This window comes from Podarcis melisellensis (assembly GCF_964234715.1).
Source record: "Podarcis melisellensis genome assembly, contig: HAP1_SCAFFOLD_325, whole genome shotgun sequence".
Lineage (NCBI taxonomy): Eukaryota > Metazoa > Chordata > Lepidosauria > Squamata > Lacertidae > Podarcis > Podarcis melisellensis.
The window spans coordinates 1-12,550 of record NW_028112884.1 but is presented as its reverse complement, the minus strand read 5'-3'; the positions used below and the strand labels follow the sequence as shown (position 1 = coordinate 12,550).

The following is a 12,550-nucleotide window of genomic DNA, read 5'->3' as shown; positions in this document are numbered from 1 at the left end:
GGTTTATGAGGGAAACCATTCTTAACCTTATTTCGAGAAAAGTAACTTCCACTGAAATGAAACATTTCAAGTAAAATTGGGGTGGCAGGGCTTCTCGAGCGAGGCACACTTGTTTATATTCAATGGCAGTAGGTCTAGTGCTTTCTTTCAGCTGGGACACATTTCTGTTACCTCTCCGGTGGGTGCCATTGAGGACTGGCACCCCCCCCCCCAATTCTCCTTCTAAGAAGCCCAAAAAACAAACATTTCAAATCAAAATGGAAACTGGCCAACATGGGCGAGTCTACAATTTTTTAATCTACGACTTTACCTAGCTCCTAGCTGCATTTGGTCAAGCTACATGGCAGAGCCAATTCGTATTTCCTTTTCTTCAGACAAAGATCCTTCCAAGCTGCCCTAGCTATCCGTCTGAACCTAAGAGGAGAGAGGCGGGGGAACATGTGACCAGCACCAGAACCAGAGGCAACCCCTAAACCAGTTAAAGGGACAGCTTGCATTGGTTTTTAGACCTCCCCGGGCGCTGAATGCAGCTGTTCTCAAACTCGCATTTGTTCAGGGCTGTCCTGATTCCCCCGGCAACTTACTGTAGTAGTAATAGTAATGATAATAATGATAATAATTTTATTATTTATACCCCGCCCATCTGTCTGGCTTTCCCATAACTTCACAGTGAGTTCTGGCATCTATTTTTCTTTGGGGGGGGGGGCACATGGAGGAGGTCTGAGGATTTGCTTACAAAAAAACATTACACTGAACAAGCTTTGTCTAAAAAGTTGCCTCTCCCCTTGCCCCCAGAGCTGCTAAGATAATTTAAGTGCTGCCTAACTGCATGGCACACTGTTTTTTGCTGAAGCCCAGCACCCCTGAACCCAGAGCCAGAGGTCTGTGGAAGCTCTGTAAGTGTGTACATGTGTCTCGGGGAAACAGCAGTGGGAATACTTTTCAAGTGATGTATCCCTGGGTTTTTAAGAGAGCTTCTGAAACTTCTCTTTAAAAAAAAAACCACACAAAAACTCAGCTGATTGTTGGCTAGATGCACAATCCACTGTTGAAAAGAAGTAGGAAAAGCACAACAGTCAACAAACTAAGCAAACTGCTTCAAATATCCTCAAGGGTTGACTTAAGGCATGGCCAAACCTGGCCCTCCAGATGTTTTGGGACTACAATTCTCAACATCCCTGACCACTGGTCCTGTTAGCTAGGGATGGTGGGAGTTGTAGTCCCAAAACATCTGGATGGCCAAGTTTGGCCATGCCTGACTGTCTTAAGCAAACCAGGTGACAGTTTTTATAGCACAAGTGTTTAATAATTACCTGGCTTTTTGATGGGGAGAACAGAGACTTAACCACATAAAAGAGCTTCTTATATTTCTGTCGGTGGCAGCGAGGTAATCAGATGCACACAACTGGAAGAGCTTGGGCAGTTTACCAATAGAAACGATAAATTTGGTCCATTGCTCCGATGGAGAAACTTGCCGAACGAACGCAGGCTTCAAAGGGACAACAAAAGCAATTATTTTATTGAGATTTGGTACATGTTTATTGGTAAGCCTAGTTTACAACTGCCAGGCACACATAGTAATCTTTGGCAAAATGTTATTAACTCTTGCATTATTATTTTCAGGAGCCGGGTGGGGTACCTTTTTTTTTGTCATTATTATTTACTTGTAATAAAATTACAAAACATAATTGGGTGCTGTTTTGACCTTTGAAAGCCCTCAATAGCCTGGATTTGGGCAATTTGTGCCGCTGCTCACCCTAGTAATAGGGTTGTCAAATTTGCAGATGACACAACCGTGATTGGGCTCATCTCTGAAAGGGAGGGTGAAACGGACTATAGAGATGAGGTGGGGCGGCTGACAGAGTGGTGCAGAGCTAACAACTTGCTCATAAATACAAGGAAGACAAAGGAGCTTGTGGTGGGCTTCAGGAGACAGAAGAGCAATGTCCAGCCACTTTTGATTGATGGGGTCTGTGTGGAGAGGGTAACAACGTTCAGATTTTTGGGTATTGAATTACAAGAGGATCTGTCCTGGAGTGTCAACACAAGGGGGCTTGTGAAGAAGGCACAGCAGAGACTGTACTTTTTAAGAATCCTAAGGAAAAACCATCTTCCACAGAAACTGCTGCTTGCCTTCTATCACTGTGCCATTGAGAGCGTGCTCACTTATGGCTTATGTGTGTGGTACGGAAGCTGTACTACCCAAGACAGGATGGGGTTGTGCAGAGTTGTTAAGGCAGCAGAGAGCATTGTTGGCTGCCCACTCTCCACCTTAGAGCAGATTTATGCCACAAGGTGCCATAGGAAGGCACTGGACATAGTAAAAGATCCATCGCATCCTGGTCACTGTCTCTTTGAGCTCCTGCCGTCGGGACGGAGATACAGGACGATGATGACAAGAACGAGCCGTCTCAAGAACAGCTTCTTCTCCAGAGCGATCTCAGCCCTGAATGGGAAACCTGGACTTTGAAAGTCATCTAATCTTCCTTGCTGTATTATATTATATTGTTTTAATTAGTGTTTTTATAGTTGTTCTGATTTTGAGTGGAGTGCCCTATCTGGGTGGATGGAGCAGCCAAGTAATTTCGTTGTCCCTGAGAGGGGGCAATGACAATAAATATTATTATTATTATTATTATTATTATTATTATTTGTCAGAACAAGCAATTCTCATAAGCATTCGTGTCTGGTGAGATGAATTTGCTTCCCAAGATCAGGACTGGACAGGTTTGGGGACTTCTCTGCCATAGCATGCCCTGCAATTTCTCCTACCTAGCTTGTGTCTAAATGAATATTGTTTATAGTGGTTTTAGAAGTATTGGCACAAAGAACAAGATGTAATCAAGATATTAAAGGTAGATGAGTGGGACAGAGACAATATAAATTAAAAGCATTTGCAGATGATGTGATGATTATTGGTAGAAGAACCAAGAGTCAATCACGAAAGTATTACAAGGGATAAAAATTTTTGGTGAGGCAACAGGTCTTAAGATTAATAAAGATAAAACCAAAGTCTTGGTTAAGAATATGAATGATAAGAGTAAAAATAAATCCAGATGCGTCTGGATTAAAGATTGAAAGGAAGGCTAAGTATTTAGGCGTACTGTATGGGTAACAGCAAATAATATAAATCTGTATAAAGATAAGTATTTAAAAAGCTGGAAAGTTATTTGGAACAGAATGAATCTTTCACTATTAGGCAGTATCGAGTCTGTCAACCATAAAAATGAATGTATTATTTAGAATGTTATTTTTCTTTCAAACAATTCCGGTGATTGGCAAGGTGTTTCAATACATGGCAAAAGGATATTTCTAAATATTTTTGGCAAGGGGAAAAACCCAAGAATAAAATGTAAAACATTGAGAGATGCAAAAGAGAGAGGTTTCTCCCTGCCAGATATGAGATTATATTGTGAAGCATCTTGTCTTTGTTGTCTGAAAGAATGGATGATATTGGAGAATTCATATATTCTAGACTTAGGTCATGATAATATTTTTGGTTGGCACACTTATTTATGGTATGGAAAGGTAAAAGTACCACATGAATGTTATGGATGTGGTGAAGGAAACCACGTCCTCCTTGGCAAACCTTTCCAATTTTTGGACTCCTTGATTGCATTTCTATAAAAAATTTTTAGCTCTTTTTGCAAGGCATGCATAGAATAATAATAAACACAAATAGAGCTACTGTCCTTGGCACACTTTCCTAGGCATAACCCCAATTCAACGAAGTAGGATTTCTCAATAAGCAACCAATATCACTGTTCTGTGGCGGAAGGGATCTCTGGTGGAAAGTTGGGCTGCTGGTGTTTCATCGCCTTAAATCTAGATATTGTAAAACTGGGCTTCAGTGGCGTGGTCATGGGAAACAGGTTGTGCTTTTTTCACCATAGGGAGAACAATGGGGACCTTGGTTTGTGGCTGAGGAGGTGCAGACATAATGAGGAAATTCCATGGAAAAGCCTGGATTGCTCAATTTCCTCTCAGAGCAGTGAGAGCAACTGGAAGGACGGCTTTGCCCAGTTGTCATGGCTGCCCTCCAGGTGAAAAAGAGGACTTTGGAAGGAGCATAAATGGAGGGAGGAAAGGGGTTTATGTTCTGAATTGAGCGCAAAAAAAAAAAGTAGCAAAGGGGGTGGGGGGGGGAAGCGAGTGAAAAACTAAACCTGGAACACTTCAGGCCATTACCTCAGTTACAAGTTGAGAAGCGAATCTCAAATGCCTTAAAACAAAAGACGGTTTAAAAACCGAGTTATAGGCATTTTCGGAACGCGCCAACCTTCACGCAGCCTAGGGCCGCTGGCAGATGCTGGCCAACCATGACGTGGGAAAGGGCAACAACACGCATCTTCGAGCCCCGAAGGCGACTTATTCGAAGCCGTGGGGCGATTCACCCACGAAGCTGCGGCCGTCGCCATTTATGGACCAGGAGAGAATATAACGCTATGCCGCCTTTTGCGGGAGGCTTTACTTTCGAGTAAAGGGCGCCGAGAGCCCCACGCTTACTCGCGAGTAAATGCCAGCGGCGTGGCCGGACTAGCCGTGCTTTTTTCGGGGCTCGGGGTCCGAGCTCGGCTCCCCCACCCCCCCCAATCTATTTGAAATTAAGCACCGGCTAAAATCAGTCGCTGAGGGGAAAGCCGAGAGCGGACCGCCGCCATCGCCCCCTTCTCGGGCGGGAAATGCCCGCCGGGGGTGGAGCCGCTCGGCTGTCGCCCTCTCGGTGGCCGGAGGAGGGCGAGGCGCCGCCGGTTTTCGCTTTCGTTTCGTTCCGGAGTCCGCCGGACGCTGCAGCAGCCTGGCCGCTCTCCTCAGGCGGGGCGCGGTGAGCAGGTGTCCCCCTTGGGTCTCCTCTGAGGGGCCGCGTGCGACCACCGGCCCCTCGCCCCTCGCTTCCTTCCCCTGCTGCTGCCACTTTCTCCCCTTCTTCTTTGCTGCGACTGCCCTGCCATTTCCTCTTCCTGGCTCTCGTTTTCTCGGCGCCTCGACAACCGGATCGTCAAATTTAAACCCTTGAAACCGCCGCCTGCCTGGCGGGTCTGGGGAAAGGATCCCCGATCCCTCCCCCCCAAAAAAACAGGCACCCAAGAGCCCCCTTCCCTGCAGCACAGTCGGGCTCGCCGGGGAAGCGCGTGTCAGCCTCGCCTTCCTTGGCCCTAAGGTGGCATTTTGCGAGGAAGAGGAACAATGGCCATTTTGCAAAGTTATTAACTGGCAGCAACATGGCCTGGTTGAGCAAAATGGGAAAGCAAGCAGGGAGTGGAGCAGTGAAGGTGATTGTCTGGATGCGGTTGGAGGATGGATGGCGGGTCACAGATTGAGGTTGAATCAGTGGCGTAGCGTGGGTTGTCAGCACCCGGGGCAAGGCAAGTAATTTGTGCCCCCTAACCCGTGGATTTGCGCACCCTAACCCTAACTCCAGATGTTGCGCCTGGTGCGGCCGCCCCCCCTGCACCCCCCCACGCTACGCCACTGCTTTGAATCCCGACAAGACAGAAGGATTGTTTCTGGGCTTAGGGGACTACCTGGTCATGAATGGGGCAACTCTGCCCCAGAAGGACCAGGTGCGCAGCCTGGGCATATCTGTCAACTTTCAGATTTGAAAATAAGGGATCAGCAGCCTCGAAAATAAGGGATCAGCAGCCTCACCTGTCCCAGGGACAGTCTACAGGATATCTAACAATCCGGTATAGCAGCGGGAAACGATGCTGGAATAAGGGAATTTCCCGCAAAAAAAGGAAAGGTTGACAGCTATGAGCCTGGGAGTCATTTTGTGCTCAAAGCTGTCCATGGAGGCGCAGGTCAATTCTATGTCCAGGGCAGCTGTCAACCAGCTTCACCTGGTACGCAGGCTGAGACCCTACCTGCCCGCGCACTGTCTCGCCAGAGTGGTGCATGCTCTGGTTATCTCCCGCATGGACTACTGCAAGGCGCTCTACGTGGGGCTACCTTTGAAGGTGACCCAGAAACTACAAGTAATGCAGAATGCGGCAGCTAGACTGGTGACTAGGAACGGCCACCAAGACCACATAACACCAGTCTTGAAAGATGTTTCCGAAAGGGACAAGAGTGGCGCTGTGGTCTAAACCACTGAGCCTCTCAGGCTTGCCAGTCAGAAGGTCGGCGGTTCAAATCCCTGCAAGGGGTGAGCTCTCGTTGCTCAGTCCCAGCTCCGGCCAACCTAGCAGTTCGAAAGCACGCCAAAAGTGCAAGTAGATTAATAGGTACCGCTCCGGCGGGAAGGTAAACGGCGTTTCCGTTCGCTGCTCTGGTTGCGCCAGAAGTGGCTTAGTCATGCTGGCCACATGACCCAGAAAAACTGTATGCGGACAAACGCTGGCTACCCTCAGCCTGTAAAGCGAGATGAGCGCCGCAACCCCAGAGTTGTCAGCGACTGGACTTAACTGTCAGGGGTCCTTTACCCTTACCTTTTTACGTTTCCGAGCACAATTCAAAGTGTTGGTACTGACCTTTGAAGCCCTAAATGACCGCGGCCCAATATACCCGAAGGAGTGTCTCCACCCCCATCGTTCAGCCCAGACACTGAGGTCCAGCTCTGAGGGCCTTCTGGCTGTTCCCTCATTGCGAGAAGTGAGGTTACCAGGAACCAGAGTCTGCTTCGGTTTACAGACTCTGCTAACCCAAAAATAGTACCTCGGGTTAAGAACTTTGCTTCAGGATGAGAACAGAAATTGTGCTCCCGTGGCGCGGCAGCAGCAGGAGGCCCCATTAGCTAAATGGTATCTCAGGTTAAGAACAGTTTCAGGTTAAGAACGGACCTCCAGAACGAATTAAGTTCTTAACCTGAGGTACCACTGTACATTTCCATGGTTTTATACTGCTACAGGCAGGAAGGTAATCCCAGCCCCATCTAAAGCTACTTTTGCCAGCCAAAACTCCTTAATCTTTCCAAACAGGCTTCAAACTTGGTCACTCTTTGCTTTTCTGTCCACATTTAGCTCCCCGCCATCTACTCCCAGTATATAGAAAAGGCAGTGATCTACCCATTGGCATTTTTGGGGGGAGGGTTGACCAGAGTTGTCCACCGCTGACAATAGCACACAGCGCTACAGCAGCCAGTAGACAAATGAGCCCATCTCTTTGCCCTCCTTGCTGGGGAGGAAATAAACGTCAACGTGTCACACCTCCTAATATGGGTCCCGCAATCAACCTGTTGGACATGCCTGGTATATATCTTCCCAAGTAGGGTTGCCAATTCATCAGCCTGGGATGTTCCTGGGCTTTATTTACAGCAGCTAATCTAAATTGTAGTGAAATCAGTAGTTAAAACTCTTCTCAATTTGAGGATGAAGTGTTGCCACCTGCTAATGTTTTGTTAATCTGCTTGTTAAAGGCAAAGTGACAGGGGTTGACTGAAGAGTTGGCAGCACTACTCCCAAGCCTTCATGCTGCTTTCAGTGCTCATCCTGTGAGGTATGTGCAACCTGTATTTCTGGGTTACCTTTCTAGGTGATCTTGAGTTTTTGAATAGAAGGAACAGCTCAGCCCATTAAAACACAAAGAAGGGGATAAGTCTCCTTTGTGTGTGAACGAAGCCTGCCCCTTTTAAAAGAGCTGAATCTCTCCTGTAGTCAGTTTATAAAAAGAGTGTGTTTATCTAGAATTTCTCCTTTTCTAATCCCAGATATGCAGTACTTGTTCTGGCTGCTAAATCCTGCTTTCAGCTAGGCAGAGGTATTGAGAATCCACCCTGTTTTAAAATAGAATAAGATCGGCACAAGTTTGGAACTGGGGGAAAGCTTTGCATAGGTTGAGAAATACTTTTTTGAATTGTGACGTTTTGTGGGCTGTGGCTCATACTGAGTCTGCAGTTTTTCCTTTTCGTTCTTTATAAAAGGCTGAGGAAACCACAGGTCAGTCAGCTAGGTTATGGAGCAGAACTATCTTGTCTAAGCCTTGATATCACTGAACCCGATTCAAAGCAAATGCTTCAATCAGCCCAGGTCAAAATCAGATTAACAGTTTAATATCTGAAGTTGTAAAAGCTATGAAAGATAAACACTGCTAATTAATGTTAAAGTCAAAAGTTATAGTTCACTAAGTCAAAAGTCAACACTTTGTAGTTTCCAACACTGTGTATCTAGTAGCCTCCACGATTGGGAATGTTTGTAAAATATTTGAATCGGTAGAATATACGTTTATTTTGTTGGTAAATTTGAGTTAGCAGGTGGACTTGCTGGAAAATGTTTCTCTCCATTTCTAACCTGTTGAACTCCTCTCTATTTCTTTGAGTACACATGTGACCCTACCCAGCAGAAATCCACGATTCCTCCTCTTCCTCTTCCTCCTCCTCCTCCTCTTCCTCCTCCTCCTCCTCTTCTTCTTCTTTTTATTATTATTAAATATTTTCTTGATTTACAAAAGTGTGTGCAATGTCTCTCTCTCGTATTCCCCCCCCCCCCATGTAACGTTTTTACAAATCAGTTTCATTTGTTGAGACATTAGGAAGAAAAGCGGGAAAGAGGTGGAGGAGAAAAGATGGGTGGGGGTGGGGTGGCAATGTTTCTATTTTACTTACTATATGTAGGGTTTGGTGTCAGTGTTGTGCAGGTTCTTTGCTGTTCGCTTATGTTCCTTTGGTGCCGAGAGAGGTTGGGGTTTGCCTAGGGTGTGGTTGTTCATTTGTGGCTGGCTGTGAGGGTCTTTGTTTTCATGTATGAGTGGGGTGGGTGGGTGTTTTGGATCAGGTTAACCATATTGACTTGTATGCTGTTGGTGGATTTTTGTCCTTGTCTTGTTGGGCTGTGTATGTGATAAAGGGGAGCCATACCGGGGTGAAGGTGTCTTCTTCTATTTGTCCCCGTGTCAGTAGTTTCAGTTTATTGGTTAATTTTTCTAGTAGGGCTGTTTCCCATACTATTTGGTACCACGATTCCTCTTCTGAGGGTAGGTGGGAGTTCAACAGCAGTGTTTGAAACCTGGTGATAAACGATTTCTCAAATTTGTATCTCCCCTTTCTCTCCCCCTGCAACCCAATTTTCTTTTCTCCTCCTCCCCCAATCATTCCTACTTTGCCTCTCCTAGATATGATTTGTGGTATTGAAAGGACTTCCTTAGAGGAAATGTTAAACATCTGACACTGGTTGGGGCCTGTTCTGGGAGTCTGCTACTATTTACCTCTGATACTTGTCCTAAGTAGGGACTTCTGGGAGTGATTTTTCCTTGCTTCTGGCTCCCCAACTCCCAGGTAAGAACTGTGCCCGCCTCAAGCTCCTTCCAATAAGATAGGTTGAGTATCCCTTCGCACAGTTGCTGAAAGAAACCAGCCATGGGTTTAGCCAAGGGGCAGCGGGGAGGGGGCAGCTGCCCCTCATTATCAAGTAAAACAATACATATATCAATCACATCAGTTCTGCACCCCAACAAAGTCCTGTCCCCGCCCACCCCCATAAAAATCCTGGCCATGCCCATGAAGCCAGCTGTTTTTAAGCCATATCTCCAGAATTTGCTGCTGAAAACAACTACTGGTTATTGGCTTGTTTTGTTAGTGCTTTTATTACATATGTTGTTTTTTTAACCTTGTGTTTTTTATGCTCTGAGATCTATGGATGAAGGACAGTATACAAATTTTATAAATAACAATAACAATAAATGCAAACTCAGGTGGCAAGCACTGACAGAAACTGAGAAACAAGAGGGATGAATTACGGTAACATGTTTTAGCGGGAACCTCAGTGTTTGCAGAACTACAAAAAAAAAAAAGGTTTTTAAAAGCCTAATGTGAAAACTGAGCATACTCAGTCGCAATGAAACGTTAAATGTCAGTTGAAGAAGAAAAGCAGAAGATTGTGGAAGCCCTGCTTGAACTTCTTACAGTTTATGGTTTCCTGAAGGGAGGGTTGGCTACCTGGCTGGCTGGCTGGCTAGCACCCTGAACAGGAACGCTCCACGTTGGGCAAAAGATTCCTGCATTGCAGGGGTTTGGACTAGTGACTGTTGGGTGTCCCTTCTAACTCTGCAATTCTGTGATGCTGTATCTAACTACAGGCAAATGTGGTATGAGTCTATGCCCTAGGGGTGGGGAGCCTCAGGCCCATTGGCCAAATGTGGCCCTCTAAGCCTTCCTCTCTGGCCCTTGAGATTCTCCCCAGGCCACACCCCCTATTGGCCCTGCTTCTCACCCTCAAGTGTTTCTCCATCACTGGAACATGAACTATAATATTGCCTCTTGCAATAAATAGAGGGTGAATTGAATGGGTGGTGGGTTGGAGGAGACCCAGAAATAAGAGCTCATTTGTCTGTGTCTAGGGGGCGCAATCTGGATGGTTTTTCAGGGGCGCAAGATCACCTAACTACGGCTCTGGTTTCAAACTGCTTTCAGTTCTCTGAAGCATTGCTTTTGAACTTACAAGGCTGGAGGAAATGGGAGAAAAGGGGAGAAGGAGGAGACAAGTTTGAATGGCAGAAGGAGATGAGTTTGAATATGACAGAGTTGGGCATGTTGAATTTTTCAAATTGCAAAAATGAGGGGTGCTCAAAAGTTGTAATATGACATGGGAATTCAAGGTGTATTTTGGTTAAATTAATATAATTTAGTTTTGCTTGGTGAGTGAAATGTGTGTAAAATTGCATAGAAAATTGTTAAAATGGTTGCCTGATTGCCAAGTACTTCCAGTTACATATATTTGTTATTTTTATTATTTAGCGTTACCTGACTTTTTCAGAAGGTGAAATTATAATTATTTGGTTTTCCCAAAGAACTTTATGTGCTTCTTCATCAAATGTAGACTTGCAAATTTAAATGTTGTCCATTCACAAAAATAATAGCAGGTTCAAGTGCCTCACTCTCAAAAACTTATGTTTAAGACACCCTCACTGGAAAAAAAATGCAAAAATTTTCACCCTCCTACAATGGCACAGAGGGAAAATGCAAATGTTAATATATTCCTCTTTACCCAAGCCTTTGGCCATTAAATAATCTGCTAAATAGGGGCGGAGAGACTGTTGTTGTGGTTATTTAATTATCATTATGTGTATTATGTTTTTATTATTATGCTGTGTAAATTATGTTCTTAAGGTTGTAATAATAATAAAAAAATTATTATTTATACCCCGCCCATCTGACTGAGGCTGGATCTAGACATATCTAAGAGGCGATTTAGTTAAACACGTTGTAAACTCATACAGGGAAATCGGGTAGGGGGAAAATGGGACTCTACACCGCCATCTGGTGTCACAGTGTTATATCGCATATACAACACATACAAAACACTTTGTCTTTACCATTCTAGCTGAGTCCTGGGTTGCCTCAGCCACACCTCCCTGGGATCTTTGGTATATAAATCGAATAAATAAATATAACAACAGCAGCAGTTAAAATATGGTAACCAAAAGAGCCAAACACGTTTGAATGTATATCAGTGATGGGGAACATGTGGCTCTTTAGACATGGCTAGACCACAGCTCCCATCATCCCTGACCCCTGACTACGCTAGCTGGGACTGGTGGGAGTCCAACAACATCTGAAGGACCACAGGTTCCCCATCCCTGAGGTAAACCATTCCAACAGCCTTCTGGCAGTTCCCTCCCTGAGACAAGTGAAGCTACAGGGAACCAGGTAGAGGGCCTTCTCGGCAGCGGAGTCCTCCCTGTTTAACGCCCTCCCAGCAGATGTCAAGGAGATAAGTATACAACTTTTAGAAGACATCTGAAGGCAACCTTGTATCGGGAAGTTTTAACGTTTGACATTTTATTATGTTTTGAAAGCTGCCCAGAGTGGGTGGGGCATAAATAATAAAATTATTACTACTACTGTACTACTACTAGTAGTAGTAGTAGTCACAAAGGGGAAAAGGTATTGCTGGGGAATGTAATTTTGTTGTGCCAGGTGTGCCTTCCAGGTGTCCTTGATTCTTAGGCTCATTTAAGAAATCAAGTACCGGTACTGCCTTTGGGGACCAACAAGACCATGGGTAGGCAAACTAAGACCCGGGGGCCGGATCCGGCCCAATCACCTTCTAAATCTGGCCCGCAGATGGTCCGGGAATCAGCGTGTTTTTACATGAGTAGAATGTGTGCTTTTATTTAAAATGCATCCCTGGGTTATTTGTGGGGCATAGGAATTTGTTCATTCCCCCCCCAAAAAAAAATAGTCCGCCCCCCCCCAAGGTCTGAGGGACAGTGGACCGGCCGCCTGCTGAAAAAGTTTGCTGACCCCTGCACAAGACCCTTAGATCTTCATTTATCAAAGTCTCTTTGTCAGACAGCATCCCTGAACAATGGACAGAGTCCTCTCATGGCTGAGGAAACTCTGCGGCAAGGAAGAGGCCGAAGAAGAAAAAGGAGAACGCGACTCGCTACGGGAGAAAAGTTCGGGTGATGAGGATGAAGCACCCTACTATGGTACCATCAACGGAGGCAATGCTGCAGAGGCGTCCTGTGCTCCTTGTGTTGGCGCTGCCAGCCGTGGCTCCGTCACCTGCCCTACGTGCCAGGGCACCGGGAGGATCCCCCGGGGTAAGTTTCAGCTCCAGACCTTGTGTTGCCCAGGCTCTTCCAAAGCTAAGCCAGCCAGATCTTTCCAAGAAGC

The 12,550-nt window shown here is 45.7% G+C and overlaps 1 long non-coding RNA gene across 1 annotated transcript; it reads left to right on the top strand.

The window, feature by feature from the left end:
- The first annotated feature begins 4,596 nt into the window (after window positions 1-4,596).
- Window positions 4,597-9,207, top strand: LOC309362450. The gene is made up of 3 exons (XR_014164963.1): window positions 4,597-4,825; window positions 7,355-7,434; window positions 9,046-9,207. It is a non-coding gene; the product is annotated as an uncharacterized lncRNA (long non-coding RNA).
- Window positions 9,208-12,550: the final 3,343 nt, after the last annotated feature.